The 17,352-nt window shown below is 38.3% G+C and overlaps 1 long non-coding RNA gene across 1 annotated transcript in view; it reads right to left on the minus strand.

The window, feature by feature from the left end:
* Nucleotides 1-4,404: 4,404 nt before the first annotated feature.
* Nucleotides 4,405-17,352, minus strand: part of LOC119699944 — a 45,233-nt gene continuing 32,285 nt past the window's right edge. Inside the window, exon 3 of the long non-coding RNA XR_005256602.1 lies at nucleotides 4,405-4,469. This is a non-coding gene — a long non-coding RNA (uncharacterized LOC119699944). The remainder of the gene's footprint in view (nucleotides 4,470-17,352) is intronic.

Raw genomic sequence — 17,352 nt, forward strand, 5'->3', positions numbered from 1 at the left:
TATTTATTCACTTAAAAGTTGATTCTGGACCCACTAAACTTACTGTTAAAATTACTTTGGTCTCCATGGGTATGCCTTGCAAGTAATCAACAAAAATTTTGGCCCTCAAACCACACTTATGGATAAAACATGAAATACCAGTTCCAAGAATCTTTGAATTTCCGTTTAAAGCAGTCACCATTCTCCATCCCCAAGATTGTGACCAGCTAATGCAGTTTTTATTGTTTTTCCTTCTCTGTCAGTTCTCCATTTCTTGGGTCTACTTGGTACTCTCTGACAGATCCTAAAAAGGAGATGACAATCACATGAGGAATGCTGAGTAACAGACCAGAATGACCATACTGCCTCAGGTGTCTCCCAGTTCAATCCATGAATGACAAAAGGGTCTGTCAGAGGATATTTTGAAGTGCTGAAAGAGACATTACACCGAGCCTGGAGCATGGAACAGACACCTTCACTGAGTAGGACTGTGTTGTGGTTTGATGCTGGCCAGATGTCAGGCATCCATGAAAGCTTCTCACTCTACAACTGGATAGAGGAGAGAAAATATAACTAAGGGTTTATGAGTTAAGGACTGAGAGAAAACACTTATTAATTACCATTAAGGGCAAAAGAGCCTCAACTTAGCCATATTAAGTGAATTTATTACTAGCAAAATCAAAGCAGGGCACTGAGAAGTAAAATAAGCCCTTAAAAACACCTTTCTCCCTGCCAGCCCTTCCCTCCTTCCCACCGACAGCGCAGGGAGACAGGGAGTAGAGGTTTTGGTCAGTTTACCATTTATCACATGTGCTTTCTCTCACAGCTCAGGGAGAGAGCCTTCCCCTGCTGCACCATTGAGACAGCTCTTTGCAAACTTCTCTGATGCGGCTCCATCTCATGAGCAGCAGTCCTCTTAAAACTGCTGCAATGTGAGTCCCTCCCTCAGGCATACAGCCCTCCCAAAACTGCTGCAGCGTGGGTCACTCTTCCACGGGGTGCAGTCCTCCAAGGACAGGCTGCTCCAGTCTGGAACCAAGGACCCTCTCCCTCCACTGGGTCTCCCAATGGATCACAGCCTCCTCCAGGCATCCTCTCCAGCGTAGGCACCTCCCCCATGGCCCGAGGGTGGATCTCTGCATTCCCCCTGGAGCCCCATGGGCTGCAGAGGCACAGCTGCTTCACCATGGTCATCACCACAGCCTGCAGAGGAATTCTGGCTCTGGAGCTTGGGCCATCTCCTCCCTCTCCTGCTGCACTGACCTTGGCGTCTGCAGAGTTGTGCTGCTCACATGTTCTCAGTCCTACTCTGTCAGGAATTAATCAGGGATTGGCTCTGCTGGACATGGTGGAAGCTTCTCACAGATAACACCTCTGTGCCCCCCCATTACCAAGAGCCAGGCCATGTAAAACCAACATGGACTGCTATAACTGAAGAGGTAGGAGATCCCCTGTTCTGAATGGAAATGGGAATATGGTTGGAAGAAGTACACAGGTATGGAGGTTATTGTCACTTGGAACACACCAGCAAATAGGAAGCACAGAATCATAAGACCCACAGACAACTCCATCTCCCTTTAGACAGAAAAAGGTTTTAATTTATTCCTGTAGAGGAATGAGATACTAGAAAGCTTAAACTACTCAAAAGGTCCATGGGAATTAAGACTTCAACCAGAAGAAATCAACAAAAAGTAAATAAATTTTATTCTCTCTATGTGGTTTCCATGCAATATTGGTGACTTAAAAAAAAAAATTGTTTTCTTCCCCTTCTTTTTCCTTTGCATAAGCCTTGAATTGACCTTTCTTGTGACCTTTCATGCTACAATTTATGGCCCAGAAGTCATAAGTCTTGCCTTTGTGTTCACTTTCAATTATTGTTCTTTGCACATGTTAATTGGGGTTTTTAAAAATAATAGTAATAATAATAATAAAAACCAGTAATAATAATAAAAGTAATAGGAATAATAAAATATATATAATAGTATATTTTATTATAATAACATATTATATACTAGTATTTTATTATATTACAATAATATATACTATTATTTACTAGTATATATATTATACTAGTATATAATATATATAATAATAGTAATAATAATAAAAATACCTTACACTGACTATATTATTTTCACAGATAAGTGATTTCTGGGGAGGAAAATATATCTAACTGTCTCATATAGGGGTTCCTATATAAGAATTCCTAATTCCTATATATTTCTACATTCCTATATTCCTATATAGGTTTGTTTGATCCTATCTATAGAGTAAAGCATACTTGAATATCCATGAAAAATCCATTAGCATTAGCAGAAAATACATTAATGACTACCAAACAACAGAAAATGCCATTATTAAAATAGAAAGTGTATTAAATGCAGTGGTAGAACAGAAGAACCTCACAGGAAATCTATATACTCAATACTATATTATTCACCAGTCCATGTGATTGAAATAAGAGGTCATAATTTCTAAAATTTAAATGGCTCTTCAAATCACCACAAAGAGAAACATTTTGAACATGACATGTTTTTGCCACAGTCAATCAATGACCTGAAACTCTTTACAGCAGCTATCCCTTCCTGAATTACATCAAGACAACACTATAAATCAAAACCACAAATGATAAGGAACTGCAAATAGCAGCATTAAATAAATGGAACATCTACCCATCTCCACTTCAGAATCAGCACAAAAAGGAAACAGAAAAACATGATAAAAGGCATACAATTTAGAAGAAAACTCTTTTCATACTATTGCACCTAAAGTAACAGCTTCTTCACTGAAAACCTCAAAGAGAAAATTGTGACAACAATATTTATTACCATATTTTTCTCTAAAGCCAATATTTCTAAATCTAACATAGAGAATACATCTAATGGACCAATGGGACTAGAAAGATGAAAAGGAAGCCCTAGATGTTTGTAAACTGAGTGTATGGGTGGCTCCAACCACACATTCTATCAATTTAAATTCTCAGATTAAATAAAACCTGAGGAAGTATATATAAATTCTGTGCATCACACAAAAGCACACTCTATGACTTGTTTTGTAATACCTGGTTGGCTGTGATAAAGGGGTTCAGTGTCAGCAAGTGCAAATCACATCTCTTTTATAGCATGTTCAGAGTTTTCTTCATACTTCTGATCCTCTGAAACATAAAAATGAAGATGCCCAGCTGACCTTTGGTTTAGAAGAAACACAAAAAAAAGCGACAGTAGAGATTTGACAAAGAATATGGATACAGATCCTCTTGGGTATAGGCTACTGTGCTTTCACAAAAATAAGAAGTAACTGTGCCCAGTATTTAATGCAATGTAACTCTGTGTACCATACAATCACAGCAGTCTTGTTAATTTAAGCTCCTCTCTTTTGATATCATGCATTATTAGCTAAGTTCTATATGCTGTTGGGCAAGAACCTTTGTAAATAAGTGTTCTATTCCTCCCTTTGAGAGACCTGAAATTATTCACACCTCCTCCTGGTAAACAAGGAGAGTAAATTGAACCAAGAACTCCAGGAGAAAGTGATTTCCAACACCATCTTGATTTTGCCTTGATCAGCTTCAATGCCCTCAAACTAGATTCAATTTCATTCACAAAGGACAACAAATGACTATTTTTTTTTCCTTTTTTTTTTTTTTTAATGCAGGTGAGGAAGCCAGACAAGAGAATGAAGTTAATGAAGTTACACTTATCACCCATTTGCTTCACAGGGAAGACATGGGTAATACGGAACATTCCCCATCTAAGCCCCTTCTAAACTCTTCTCAGATTCAATGAGGTACCTTTAATCCCATTTGTAAAATGGTCAGCAGGTAGCAGAGGGAGTCTGGCTCGGAGCTTGTTCTGCCCATCTGTTCTCTGTAAGTCTGACAGGTAGTTCTGCTCTTGCTAGCAAAAGAACGTGTCCCTGGATTGCCATTATCCATTTACAATTCTGATATCATAGTATCAACTGCAGGAACTTCTAATACAACAAATAAAACTGTCCCCTCATTTTTTGGAACAAGAAAAAGTATATCATGGCCTTTGCAAAGAGCTAAGAAAGGGTGCTTTAGAAGTCAATGAAATTTAATCAATATTTTGGAATTCGAGTAAATAGCTAGGGATTCTGTTTGATGTTCTTTGTCTGATCCTGTATTCCAATGTTGTTTGGAAGCTAATTGTAGCAGAAAAAGATTATATTTTTGCTTGCCTTTTATGAAATTAATCCATTTTAATCCAGGTGTTGAGAATGAGATTAGCTCAAGGCTTCCATAAACAAAATATTTCTTCAAATACCAGTGAAAAATAAAGGCAAAGAAAAACATGCACTTTCCTGAAGGACTGAACATAAACCAATAGGATTATAGCTGTAATAGTTAAGTAAATGTGTAACCCTTGCCAGCAAGGAAGCTCTGAATACTCCTACCTTCATCTCCTCTGCCTATGTGCTCTTGAGCAGCTTTTCCCACAGGGTGTAGGATCAGGAAAAGAGAGAACAACCTGCAAAAAAAAAAAAAAAGGAAAAATCTCACTTAGTAGTCCAGGCTTCAGAGGGCCTCCAGCCTGTAAGATTTGCAGGAAATAAGAAGGCAAGTAGTGTGATATCTATTTTAAAAGTACTAATTCCAGAAGACCTGATTGCTCTCTAAAAATACATCTAGGAATATATATCATGAATGGAGAATAGCTGTTTAACATTAAGAACAAGACTTCAGGATATATGGGTATGAATTAGCAGTCTATAATTTTAGGATAAAAATAATAAAAATACTAAACAGCAGTGTAGGAGGGTGACAAGACAAAACAAGACAGTCAAGTCTGATTTCAAATCAACTTTAATCTCTAAAAGGTGACATTTATGAAAAGGAATACAATCTGCAGTTAGTAACTGTAGCAGGAGGTTTACAATCTAGAAAGCGTCTGCTGGCTTTGTTTTCTACAAACACTGACATTACAGTAATCTCTTCAAGCAAAACCATATAATGTAGCTACACTGTATTCAATCTTTATACATATATGTATTGACCATAAACACAATTCTGCTCTCAATTGCTTTCAGTCAAAATAAAGTTACTTTTTTCATTATTCATTTGCTTTTTATTAAATGGAATTAAAAAAAAAGGTTTTGACACTAACTTTAGAAGAGAATATGGACTACTGCCATTCCTGAAGGGTTCCTTTTTTTCCAAGATGGATTTTCAGTAGTTTTAATAATAGCATGGGACTTGAATAAAAATTTGAAAAATAACCAGAGTTTAATTCTAAAATAAGAGAAAAGTCTGTTACAGTGAAACTTTGGAGAACTCCTAAAATCTCAAAACTTTCCAATTAAATATATTTTTTCCATAGTCCACACAGCTGCCCAATGCTACAGGAAGCCATTGTGGGACACTTGATCTCTGGGCAGGAGATAAATTAGGATGTCTTTTCTCTATCATTCACACAATGCCAGTGAAAACATTAATGATAGGAACTTTAAGTCCACACTTCTTCCACTGAACTCTAACAGCTGAATTCACATAAAGCTTTTCTCCACAGCCTTAGACTTGGCCATTTTACTCTAAGAATTGAGCAAACAATACAATCCTTGTTTCAGGAATGGAGGAATTGAGAGGCTACATTTGCAGTTCACAGTCCTTCTATTCACCACCTTCCATCCAAGTTCTACCAAATAATATTTGAGCCTATTCTGTAAACATTTTTAGGGGTTTTTGATGAGTAAAAAGTTTCATAAGGAAGTTAAAACTGCTGTTACAGAAACAATGAGAGATTCAAAAGGCAAAGAACATAAAATCAAACATGGGAGATGCTCTCAAACTTCCACACTTTGCTACTGGGAGGATGACCAAGGACTGGCATAGATTATCCAGGGATTTTGTGGACTCGTTAATTAGAGATATTCAAAAGCAGTCTAGACACAGTCCTGGGCAAACAGGTCTGGGTGACTCTGCTTGAGCAGGGGAATTGGATGAGTTGACCTCCTGAGACCCCTTCCAACCTCCACCACCTGTTACACACAATTTTTTGCTCTTTAAAAATTCTGTGATATGAAATTTTAGGAAAGCAAGAGGAAAAGAAAGAAACAAAAAAAAATAGTATTAATCCTGATGGAAAAACAAATATTATAGTTAAGAACAACTGTCCAAAGTAATTTTTCAGTACTTTCTATATCTATGTACTGTTGGGCATTTTTTTTCCTCAGGGGCTCCTGCTTCAGGTATAGGCAAAGAATTGATTATTTAAGGAATTCCGATTAGCCAGGAAATGAAGCTCTTCTAGGCACCCCAACTTCATTAGACATAGACACTGGAGACTGAAAATATCAAATATCAATAAGTTAATTTTCAAGGACCAGCATATTAGATTTATTAAACAATTTTAAGCCATTAGCCATCCATTTTTTGCCTTCAATTATTTAATATGAACAAGTTATTTCTAATCAAACTTCCACTTTTGGCAAGTTTCTTCACTGCTCTTTGTGAAATAACTGGCAAAACCTTTTTAGACTTGAAAGATAAAAATTGGACCACACAAAGATATTAAACAGTTTCATTAGCTGTTTTATCATTTTGGGTTTACAGATATGAGAAGTCCCAAATGAACTAAACAGAAAACATCAGTGTATGTTAACCACATTATCAGTTCAATGTGCAACTAATATTTTAAACTACTTCTTTAAACAAAAACCACATGAGATAAAACTTAATATCTTTTAAAAACAGCACGAAGTAAATGCAATCATTCATTGTATAAATAATGTAGTAAGGTTTTGGAAAAACTATTTTTAAGAAAACTTTAACTAGAGATGCCTAGAGATTTTTTATTTTTAAAGGAATTAGACTAACAGCAATTTATAACATTTTTGCACTCTTCTGGGCTGTTCTATAGACTATTCTCAGTGCTCCTTGAAACAACTATAATGAACTGAAACAATTCAATTTCAGTTTATCTTCAAATAGCTACAGTCTGGAAAAACTGTAAACCTCTAACTTTCTAAACCCTCAGGAATACAGTAAATAATGTAAGCTCCTTATCCCAACCCTCTTATTTTTAAAAAATTAGTTTTCTCCCATCACAGTACTTTCACAGACCTTCTCTTTTCATTTTAACATTCTGCTATTGCAGAAATGGTTTCTCTACACTAGTGAACAGATTTTATCTGTAAAGTCATACAGCATTAGCAACGTTTTATTCAAAGTGATAGATATCAAAATACCTTCTTTGGCATTTTCAAGAGAATTTTAAAAACTGATGGTCTCATTAATTGAAATGATACTATACTTTATCTTGCACCAAGTGTGCCTGTCCAGTCACGTAAATACTGGATTAGTTTACTATTCTCTAATATTAATATTGACAGGAAGTAACTAGCTGTAGTACAGCACTTTTAAAATTTAAAATCTATTCCCTCATCACTGCCAAATGTAAAAAGAATTTATCACACTTTGACATAGTTACAAGTTAGGTTTTGCCACACATTTTACTTAAATGAAAGATGTAGGGCATTCTGCTTCTGGTGCCTTGATAACTTCAGTCTGGGGCTGCATTAAGTTAGTTTGTTGTGCAGGTCTGATGGTGTTTAAAAGATGAAGCCAATGAGATAAGCCTGGGAGCTTATTTTCTCCACATTTATAACTTTAACTGCTGCTTTACCTGAAAGTATTAGAGCAGACAGTTCATTACCACCTGAAAAGGGCTACTACATTGTATGTGAGGAGGTCATCTGAAACTGATGACTTTTAAAGGTCATACACAAAATGAATTTTTCTTTGCTGAAAGACTGTCTCCTTGGCACAGTAAAAGTCTTATTTTAACAGCAGCTGTAAATATTATGCAAGTAGAAATAAGAGATATAATCTACCTTTACCTTCTTTCATTTTGCCATGAATTTACTTTTGATCAAATTGTGATACTCACTGATGGCGGTTTTAACATCACTGATGTTAAAAGTTGCTTTGCTCTGGATCATCATTTGAATGATGAATTGATAGTTCCTATGATTTTGTTTGATTTTTACAGGTTTTTAATAAATCTCCTGTTACATATATTTCTGTGATAATGAAGAAGAATAATTTCCATTGTTTGTAACACTGAGGAGTTTAAAGCCTGCAACATCGGTGAATGCTACAGATTCAGAAATGGACAGACAGACTCAAAAATAGCACAATAAGAGACATTTTCTTAGTGTGTAACTTCAGCAACTTCCCTGATTCGTTTCTCCCTAAGGCTATGTGAAATTTATGGAATGTCAGATCCCACCTGCCATACAAGCAAACACATACACAGTCTACTTCTTTACTCCCTTGTGGTCACATACATACAAACATTTTTGTTTTAGTGGATTCCAGGAGTTGAATCCTTCCCACATAGTAATAGTACTTACCTGAAACTTGTAAATTAGAAACTTCATCTCCCTCTATATTCAGTAGAGAACAACTGGCACATTCAGAGAATAATTGAGATTTTTCCCATTATCTTCCTCACTCCTTTTTCAAGACCCATTGTATAGCACAAATCCTAACCAACAGACAGGCGCTGGTTAGACCAGGACCACGGTGTCAGGATAGAAAAAATGTTCTTACATATTCATGTGCCACCTTGACAGGACACACGACACACAAAACCAAATCACCTCTAACCTGTTCCAGGGATGTTAAATGCAGGAAGGAATGAGGCACAAAAGAGGCACAGTACAGATTAATTCAACTAAGAAATGTACTTCCGGTCCAACACAATGCATACAGAGTTTCAGAAAAGCAAAAAAAATGCAGCCCAGCCTGCTGAAAGTGGGATATGATAATCATAAACCAGGAATGGCAGGAGTCATGTTTGCACTGCACTCAGCCGTTACGTTTAAGGGGCAGCTTGCATTCCCTGACTTAAATGTACTGCCTGGCATGCAGGATGAAAATATATATACTTTATATATATATTTATATATATATATATATACTTTTACTGTCATATACAGTAAAAGTATATGACAAAAGACTTGGGAGAGAAGATGATGTTTCATCTCTATAGTGGGGCTAAACTGGCTGATATACAAAGACAGTAAAATGGTCATGGAGGCACAACAGCCAGAGAATTAAATCCCAAACAGCTCTAAATATGTAAGGTCACGACTGCATCAAAGCTACTCCTAAACGTATCATGCAGACAGTATAGTGCAACAAGACTCAGGCATTACATATGGATGCAGATTTCCTCAAAAACATCCAAGAAAAGCTTCTGTCGACTAGATATCAGCCCACTTAGGAACATATGGATGCTGCTTGTCCTTTCCCTGGAGGATACTGCCTGAGCACACTTGCCTGGGCCACTTTGCGGTTTTGTTTGGCTCGTGCCTTTCACTCTTTGGTCTTTCTGTTTGCCAGTTCCCTTCCTTACCTTCCTGGCCTATTATTTGCTACACTTGACTAAGAGCTGGCTCCTCTGTGCCTTTCCAAGTGTTGCAATAAACTTGTTCCTGTTCTGCCAGTCTACCCTACTTTGAGGCTAAAACACAGCATTCCTACAGAATTCCTTGCTCACCTCACATTGAACAGTTTTTACTATGCATTCTCTGAAAGGCAGTGGTGACATTAACAAATGTCTAAGTTGCCCACCTCCATGCCAGTCATGCCAAAGAAAAGTAGCTAAAGAGCATGGCCCTGGTGACAAAAACCCTATGGATATATCACTGAAACTCAAGTAAATTTTGAGCATTTCTCTCTACTTGCAAAGCTCAAGAGAAGCTTTGCAAAAGGCACATGTGACTGCCACAACTTACAACCTACAAAAAAAAATATTAAGACTTTGGGTAAGTATAAAGCTTGCTGGTATCTACAGGTCACAAAGTGCCATAGAGCTGCATTCCACTAGCTTCCACTTTGTGGGTTTGCCTCTATAGGGTTAGAACATTACTGCTTCAAGGCAGAAGTGCCCAAATCTCTCTCCGTTGTTCATTAAATGATTTAAAAGTAAGATAAAGGATTATAAACTTCTGGAGACTGCCTTATTCTATTTCTACTATCATTTCTAAACAAGTGTTTGGATACACTTTTGTTATGTACACAGAACTGAATTATGACTTTTTTTATGCCTAGTGATATTCATTAAATATATACTCTGTACCATGGAAAAAATAGAGAATGAAGTCAAAATATGAAGGTATCTTTAATACCCAAAACTGCACCTAAGAAAATGAACAAAACCTTCATTTTAATAGCACACGATCTCTTTGCCTCCAAGTACCTCTGAACAAAGTTCTGCATCTTGTACAGTAGTTGAAGACATAGAGACGGTACCTTCACCTCAATCCAAAGAGCTGGAAAGAAAGAAGAAAGTACACATTTTTTTAGTTCTCCTGTAAAGGCCATAAAAATGGGACACACAGACAACATTCCATTCACTACACCAAAAAAAATTCAACTGAAGGAGGTCTTGTGACTCATGGCAAAAAAGAGTTTTGTACTACCTCAGCATAAACTTGATAGGTCCAAATGGAGTTGAAAGGTGATGTTCCATTGAAGGCTGATATTCTACTGCAGCACTTAGTCATGTTAGGGGAGGAATATCCAACCCACAGAATGTCTAACGAGTCTATAGGGACAGACATGTACTTATCCAGACAATTATCTCTCAGAACAAACCCACAATTAAGAGTGATATAAAGATATAGATATATATCTTTAAGATATATATAAAGATATATAAAGACATGTGAGAGCTATTGAATTGGTTGCTTACAGTATTTCATGGCTAATTCTTTGCAGAGCATGCCATTAACATGTGAAGAACTTAATCTATGCATAAACAGAAAGTGGGTTCTCATTCCACACCTGAAATCACAAGATCATATTCAAAATAAAATCTTATCTATTTCTTTTTCTCTCAAACCAGCACTCAGTGATCAAAATCAGTGCCCAAGGACAAGAGCAAATTAGAAGCTATCTTGCTCACTACCTTGAGAATTTATGTCATAGCTGCTAGCCAAAAATTCCTTTGAAAAGTTTTGGGAATACAGCGATCATACTGCATCTCAATGGAACAAACTTTTCAGTCTCAGTTCCTAATTTCACCTTTCCTTCTTGAGCAAAAATGAGTGAGAATTATTTTGAGCCATTTAAACCTATTGCTTCTTGAAAAAATTGATGACACTGACATAGTGTAAAAAAACCAAACACATTAGCAGAGGCTTTGATGGAGGATTGCTTACTTTTCTATTGAAAACTGTATTTTGTGAACTACAAAATTTTTTGTCCAGCCATTTACAAGCAATCTTATCTATACCCATGTGCACTTGCAATGACATAGATCTTCTGCCAAGAGTCCCATCAGTTTTCTGGTCAAAGGTTACTATAGTAAGGTTGAACTGTGTAAATCATGGACAGCCTTGGTCACAGTCTTAGCCTCTCTTTTCCCTTTAATTGGTTAGTAAGGTAAAATACATCTATTTCAACTTCAGACTGTGACATTGCACTATCATTCTCAAGCAATAGAATTTTGGGGACTATCTTACATGACCTAAAACTTGCTTCTTTGACTTATTAAGCAGCACCTAATAGCCAAAAAGTACAGATAATTTAAATACAAAACAAAGCCTTAAGCCACAGGAACAACTGGAATGTCCATAATGCACTCTGTATGATTGCCAGCTTTGTTCTGCACATTGACTGTGAAACAAAGGGAAAGAGCTTTTAAATAGAGTAAGAATCTGAAGAAGTGTCCTGATGCATATTTCATACAAATAGGGAACCCAAGCTACCACAGAAAATATCTACCAGCTTGAGAGATACAAGGAAAAGAGATAGTGCAAGTGTGGGTACATCAACACTACTGTAGGGTAACTCTTTTTCAATGTGCGTGGTTTAGGTATGAAGAGTCACATCATTTGTTGTGCTTAATTTGGACAACTTTTCAGTAATGGAGTGGGATTTACCTGCTGGATTTGCTGTTTAAAAACTGAAAGATCATTACCTGTTGTCTTGGAAATCTGGTAGTTTTATAGTTGAATTTTCTGTTTGCTGCTATTTAAACTCCATGTCATACAGATAAAATATGGGTTTAGACTGACCTTTGTCTCAACTTCTCCATGAGTGTGGGACTTCCAGTGACATAAAAATCACCAAAAAGAACTACTTTGCCATCTCTCCAAACAGGACAGAAAAGTTGCAGGAAACCTGGCTGCCTACACCATCTCCTGAGACAATTACAAGTGTTCAGGGAAGAGAGAGGGAAATTCTATATTTTAAATCTAAACAAGTGTTTAAGAAATAGAAATACTGTGTGGGCTGTTTACTTTCATATAGGAGTTAAAGGATATTCCCGTTTAGAAAGAAAAAAATGAAGTAAAAATAGGAATATACCTAGAAAAACAAATAGCTTTTAGATATAAATTGATTGCTAGTATTATTAAGTGAAGAAAACACTCCTGTCATGAAAATGTTTTTTTTGTTACTTCAGGAGAATTTAAATGGAGCTGTTCACCTCACATATATGGCTGGTTTTAGACCTGAACCATAGCTGACAGGGTATGCCTCAGGTTAGGAAGTGAGGCGGGGAAAGTGAGAGTAGCTCAGCTATGCTGAAGCCTGGAGTTCATTTCATCAACCATTTACAATGTCATAACTCTTATTGCTTGCACCACTGATGGCCTGTGAAAATACTCAGAAACCACCCCAGAGTAAAAAGCCACAGAGGAGCTACAGACCTTGTGGGAATGTTAGCACATTTCAGGAGTCCACAAACTTAGTTTTCTCTTATGACTCCTATGACAAGCTGCCAAACAGCTCCTAATTATTGCACAGAGCTGTAACTCTGGCAGTGGTATTGCCACTGCTAGTAACAGGACATAATCTTTGTATGGAGTTTTCAAAGCCTCAGAACCGAGGTTGGTCTGATTTGTGTGAACTTGGGTTTACACAGTTTAGCTGTGACTTGAATTTCCTTAGCTGGCCAGTTGTCTGTAATGTGGTTTACTTTTGGTTATCTGTGCAGAGTACAACCGTAGTTCTGAATGCATAGAAGTAACTAAGATATATCCTACATAGAACTAGATATTTATGACTAATTTAACAGAATAATAGAAACATTTGGACTGGAAGTGACCTTAAATTTCCAACCTTTCTGTCATGGTCAAATGGACACATTCCAATGAATCAAGTTGCTCAAAGCCCCATCCAGCCTGGCCTTGAAGACCTCCAGAGATAGGACATCCACAATTCCTCAGGGTAACCTGTTGCAGTGTCTCACTCTCTTCCAGGGTCTCATCACCCTCGCAATGAAAAATTTTTTCCTTGTATCCATTCTAAAGATATCCCTGTAGAAAAAGTCTGTCTCATCTTTCTAATAAGCGTCCTTCACATAGTGAAAGACCACAATAAGATGTCCCCAGAGTCTTCTCTTCTCCAGCTCTCCCAGCCCTTCCTCACATGAGAGATGTCACAGCCCTCGGACTATTTTTGGTATCCTCCTCTGGAATTGCTCTAACGGGTCTAAGTCTTTCTTGGGCTGGACACAGCAGTCCAGGTGGGGTCTCATGACAGCAGAGTAGAAAGTCACCCTGCTCAACCTGGTGGCCATGCTTCTTTTGGTGAAACCTGGAGGCAAGAACTACAAGCCTGAGGTGACTGCACAGGCTTTCAGAAGTGGAGGCACCAGATGTGGTACAGGGGAGTGTGAGCATGGGGCAATAAGAGGTGGGGCACAGACCTGGTGCTGGATGGTCCACAGTCATGAACAGCTCAGCTGTGGTCAGTTAAAGAAATGCAAACCTGAAGCCAGACAAAAATAGTTTCGTAGTAACAAAGAGAACAAAGACACAGTGTCTGATGTGCAAAATAGTCATCCATAGTGAGTTCAGATGTAATGCGGAGCTGCAGATCAAGAAAGAAAAGCATGCTAACAAACAATAAAATAACCCTGCATCTAATTTTTGATGTAATGATTTAGTGGGACTTTGTAGTCATGAAAATGCTTAGAAGTGTCTTAGATCCATATATAAAATCTCTATTTGTTGAGATGGAATTTAGCACAGGCACTGCATCCATGGATGAGACTGTAGGACCTAACCTGTCACATTGCACAGATCAGATCAGAATCCTACTTTACATCCAAGTCTCCTCTCACTCAGTCTGCAGGAAGAAAATAGGAAAATCCCTACATCTGCTCAGCCTTAGTCACTTCTTCCTCCCTCTAGGTGTACATAATATTTTCTCTAAATCATTTCTATTTTATGCCTATCATTACCATGTAGTGTTGCAGATCTAAGCATTCATCTCTCCTTTCTTTGCTAGCCAACATTACACTGATTAGCAGAGAAATAGAGATGCTTTCAGAAGAACAGAATTCTGTTAATTGTTCTTGGTTTTTTTTTTAAGAACATAGAGCTGAGTATTGTTTCAGCACAGCAAAGAAAGCAACATACTTTCAACACCATTCCAGAACTGATTAAACCACTGGGCATCAGTGACAACAGGATGCAGTGGCAGGAGGAGGTTTTAACTAGACTATTTCAGCAATACCTTGTTATTCATCTCCTTTGCATCTCTCACTTAAGAGAGTCCTCACAGATCACTTAATACCCTAATCTGCTAGCCACTATCATTACTGTTTTTCTGACCTTCATCCTTCCTTTTCTTTTAATTAAAATAATTGAAGCAGCACAGATATAGGAGTCTAAAGTAAAGGTTTCAATAAACATTTCAGTAAAAATTTAGCCTAGTTAGACAGCATGTAGTTGGCTAGGAACTGAAGAAGAATAGTGGCCTTTATTAGGTGACAGACAGCAAATGGAAAGTGTGGTAAGGCATTTTCTCATCCAACTCTGGGAATAAGGAACTTCTCTGGGCACCCAGGAATACAGAGGCTTTAGTCCCTGAGTGCTAGTCCTTCCCTTTTCCAAATGAACATGGGATGTAAAGGAGTGTCTATCACAAATATCCTGAGCATAAAAGCGGTCATTTTGTATGATTCACATCATTAACATAATTAAAAGAGAGGTGTCTCTTCTGGATTAGAGTGTAGGACATGATGAATATAATCAAATAGCAGCTGGTCTGGGAAATGCAAACCCTAGTCAAGTTCAAGCAGGACAGGTGTGTATAATTTCCAGCCTCCCCAACCTTTTCAGGGCCTCATATGAATCACTATGCAATGGAAAACACAGTTTATGGAAGTAGAAAATGTGAGACACAACAGGAGGCTTAATCACAACAGAGCAAAACATAGGGGTGATAATTTCCAAGTTCATAAATAGCAAATAAATGGAACCATCTCCAGTTGCTTCCTTTTGTTACTAAAGAAACATTATTTGCATCCAGAAATTTCATATACTCCTAAAAGTTCCCAATTCTCCATCCATTTCCTTGGAATATGGCTTCAAAATAAGGCGTTGGTCAGTAAAGTCTGTTAATTCTTTCAAGATGTTTTGCAAGGAAGGAATGGAAATAACCGAGGTAAAAGAACAAGCTGCTGGTACAAGCTGCTGGTATGGTTAAAAGTAAAGAGAGCATTACATTATTTTTAAAATTTTGCAGCAAGAAAAGCACATCATCAGTTAAGAAAAGGCAAACTGGAATTTTGTACAACCTCATTTCAAAAAATCAAAGGCAATCTTGGTGAAGACAGGGACCTAAATCAAAGCAGAACTGTGATTCTACCTTTTCATATATTGCATTCCCTGTAGTCCCTTTGTGACTATTTTCTTCTTAAATTTTACATCAATTAGCTCACATTCTGCTTGTAGCATCAAAGTACTTTCATGCTTTGATAAATCACAGCTGTCAGTGGGCACTGCTCCTTGAATGAACCACACAGATGTAAAAAAGACAATTTTACAGTGGGTTAGAAATCAGGAAAAAAATTACCTCACAAGAGCTACTGAAAAAGAAGGCAGGATACACATCAATCATGTTTGCTTAGGGTATATCCGACTATTCTTTTCTGTGGTTCCTTCAATAGCCTAGGTACAATCTCCTTTTCTCTCAGAACTCCCTATAGTTGCCAAATACAAATGGTATTTTGGGGTTCATTCATTTTAGGGCTTCTCTTGGTATTTAGATAGAAAAATATCAATTAGAGAAGAACAAAATATAATTACAGAATCACAGTAGCATAGAATTGTTTAGGTCGGAAAAGACCTTTAAGTTCCTTGAGTAAAACTTTGTTCCTAAAGGACACATCTACGTGTCTTTTAAATACTACCAGAGATGGTGACTGCACCACTTCCTGGGGCAGCCTGGTAAGCCTCTGCTTGACAACCATTTTGGTGAAGAATTTTCCCCTAATATCCAATCTACTCTCCTCCTTGCACAACTTCAGGAGGTTTCTTCTTATTCTGTTGCTTGTAACTTGTTTCAAGTAGTTATAGGGAGCAATAAAGTTTTCCCTGAGCCTCCTTTTCTCCAGACTAAACAACCCCAGCACCATCAGCTGCCCCTCACAGGACTTGTGCTCCAGACCCTTAACCAGCTCCGTGCCCTTCTCTGGACACACTGCAGCCCCTCAATTTCCTTCTTCTAGTGATAAGCCCAGAACTGAACACAGAACTTGAGTGTTCACTCACCTGTGCTGAGTACAGCAGAACAATCCCTGCCCTGGTCCTGCTGGGCACACTATTGCTGATACAGGCCAGGATGCCATTGGCCCTCTTGGCCACCTGGCCACACGCTGGCTCATGCAGCATGTCATCGGCTTCAGCTGATGTCAACCAGCACCCCCAGCTCCTTTTCCACAGGGCAGCTTTCCAGACCCTCTGTCCCCAGCCTGCAGGGGTTCACTGTGATCCAAGGGCAGGACCTGGCACTTGGTATTGTTGAACCCCATACAACTGGCCTTGGCTCATCAACTCAGCCGGTCCAGATCCCTCTGCAGAGTCTTCCTACCCTCCAGGAGATCAACACTCCCACCCAGCTTGATGTCATCTGCAAACTGACTGAGGCTGCACCCAGTCCTCTCATGCAGATGATTGATAAGGATGTGAAACAGGCCTGGCCCAAATCCTGAGTGCAGAACACTTCTTGTGACTGGCTGCCAGCTGGATGTAACTCCATTCACCAGCACTCTCTGGGCCCAGCCATTCAGCCAGCTTTTACCCACTAACACTTCACTTCTGCAAGCCATGAACAGCCAGTTTCTCCAGGAGAATGCTGTGGGAGACAGCGCCAAAGGCTTTACTAAGGTTCAGGCAGACACCCACAGCCCTTCCCTCATCCACTAAGTGGGTCACCTTGTTATAGAAGGAGATCAGGCCGATCAAGCAGGATGTTTTGTAAATCCTTGCTAGCTCGGCCTGATGCCCTGGATGTCCCAGATATTCTGCATGATGCCACTCAAGATGATCTTCTCCATGAAGAGGTCAGACTGATAGGCCTGTAGTTTCCTGAATCCCCATTCCAGC

This window comes from Motacilla alba, chromosome 3 (assembly GCF_015832195.1).
Source record: "Motacilla alba alba isolate MOTALB_02 chromosome 3, Motacilla_alba_V1.0_pri, whole genome shotgun sequence".
Classification (NCBI taxonomy): Eukaryota; Metazoa; Chordata; class Aves; order Passeriformes; family Motacillidae; genus Motacilla; species Motacilla alba.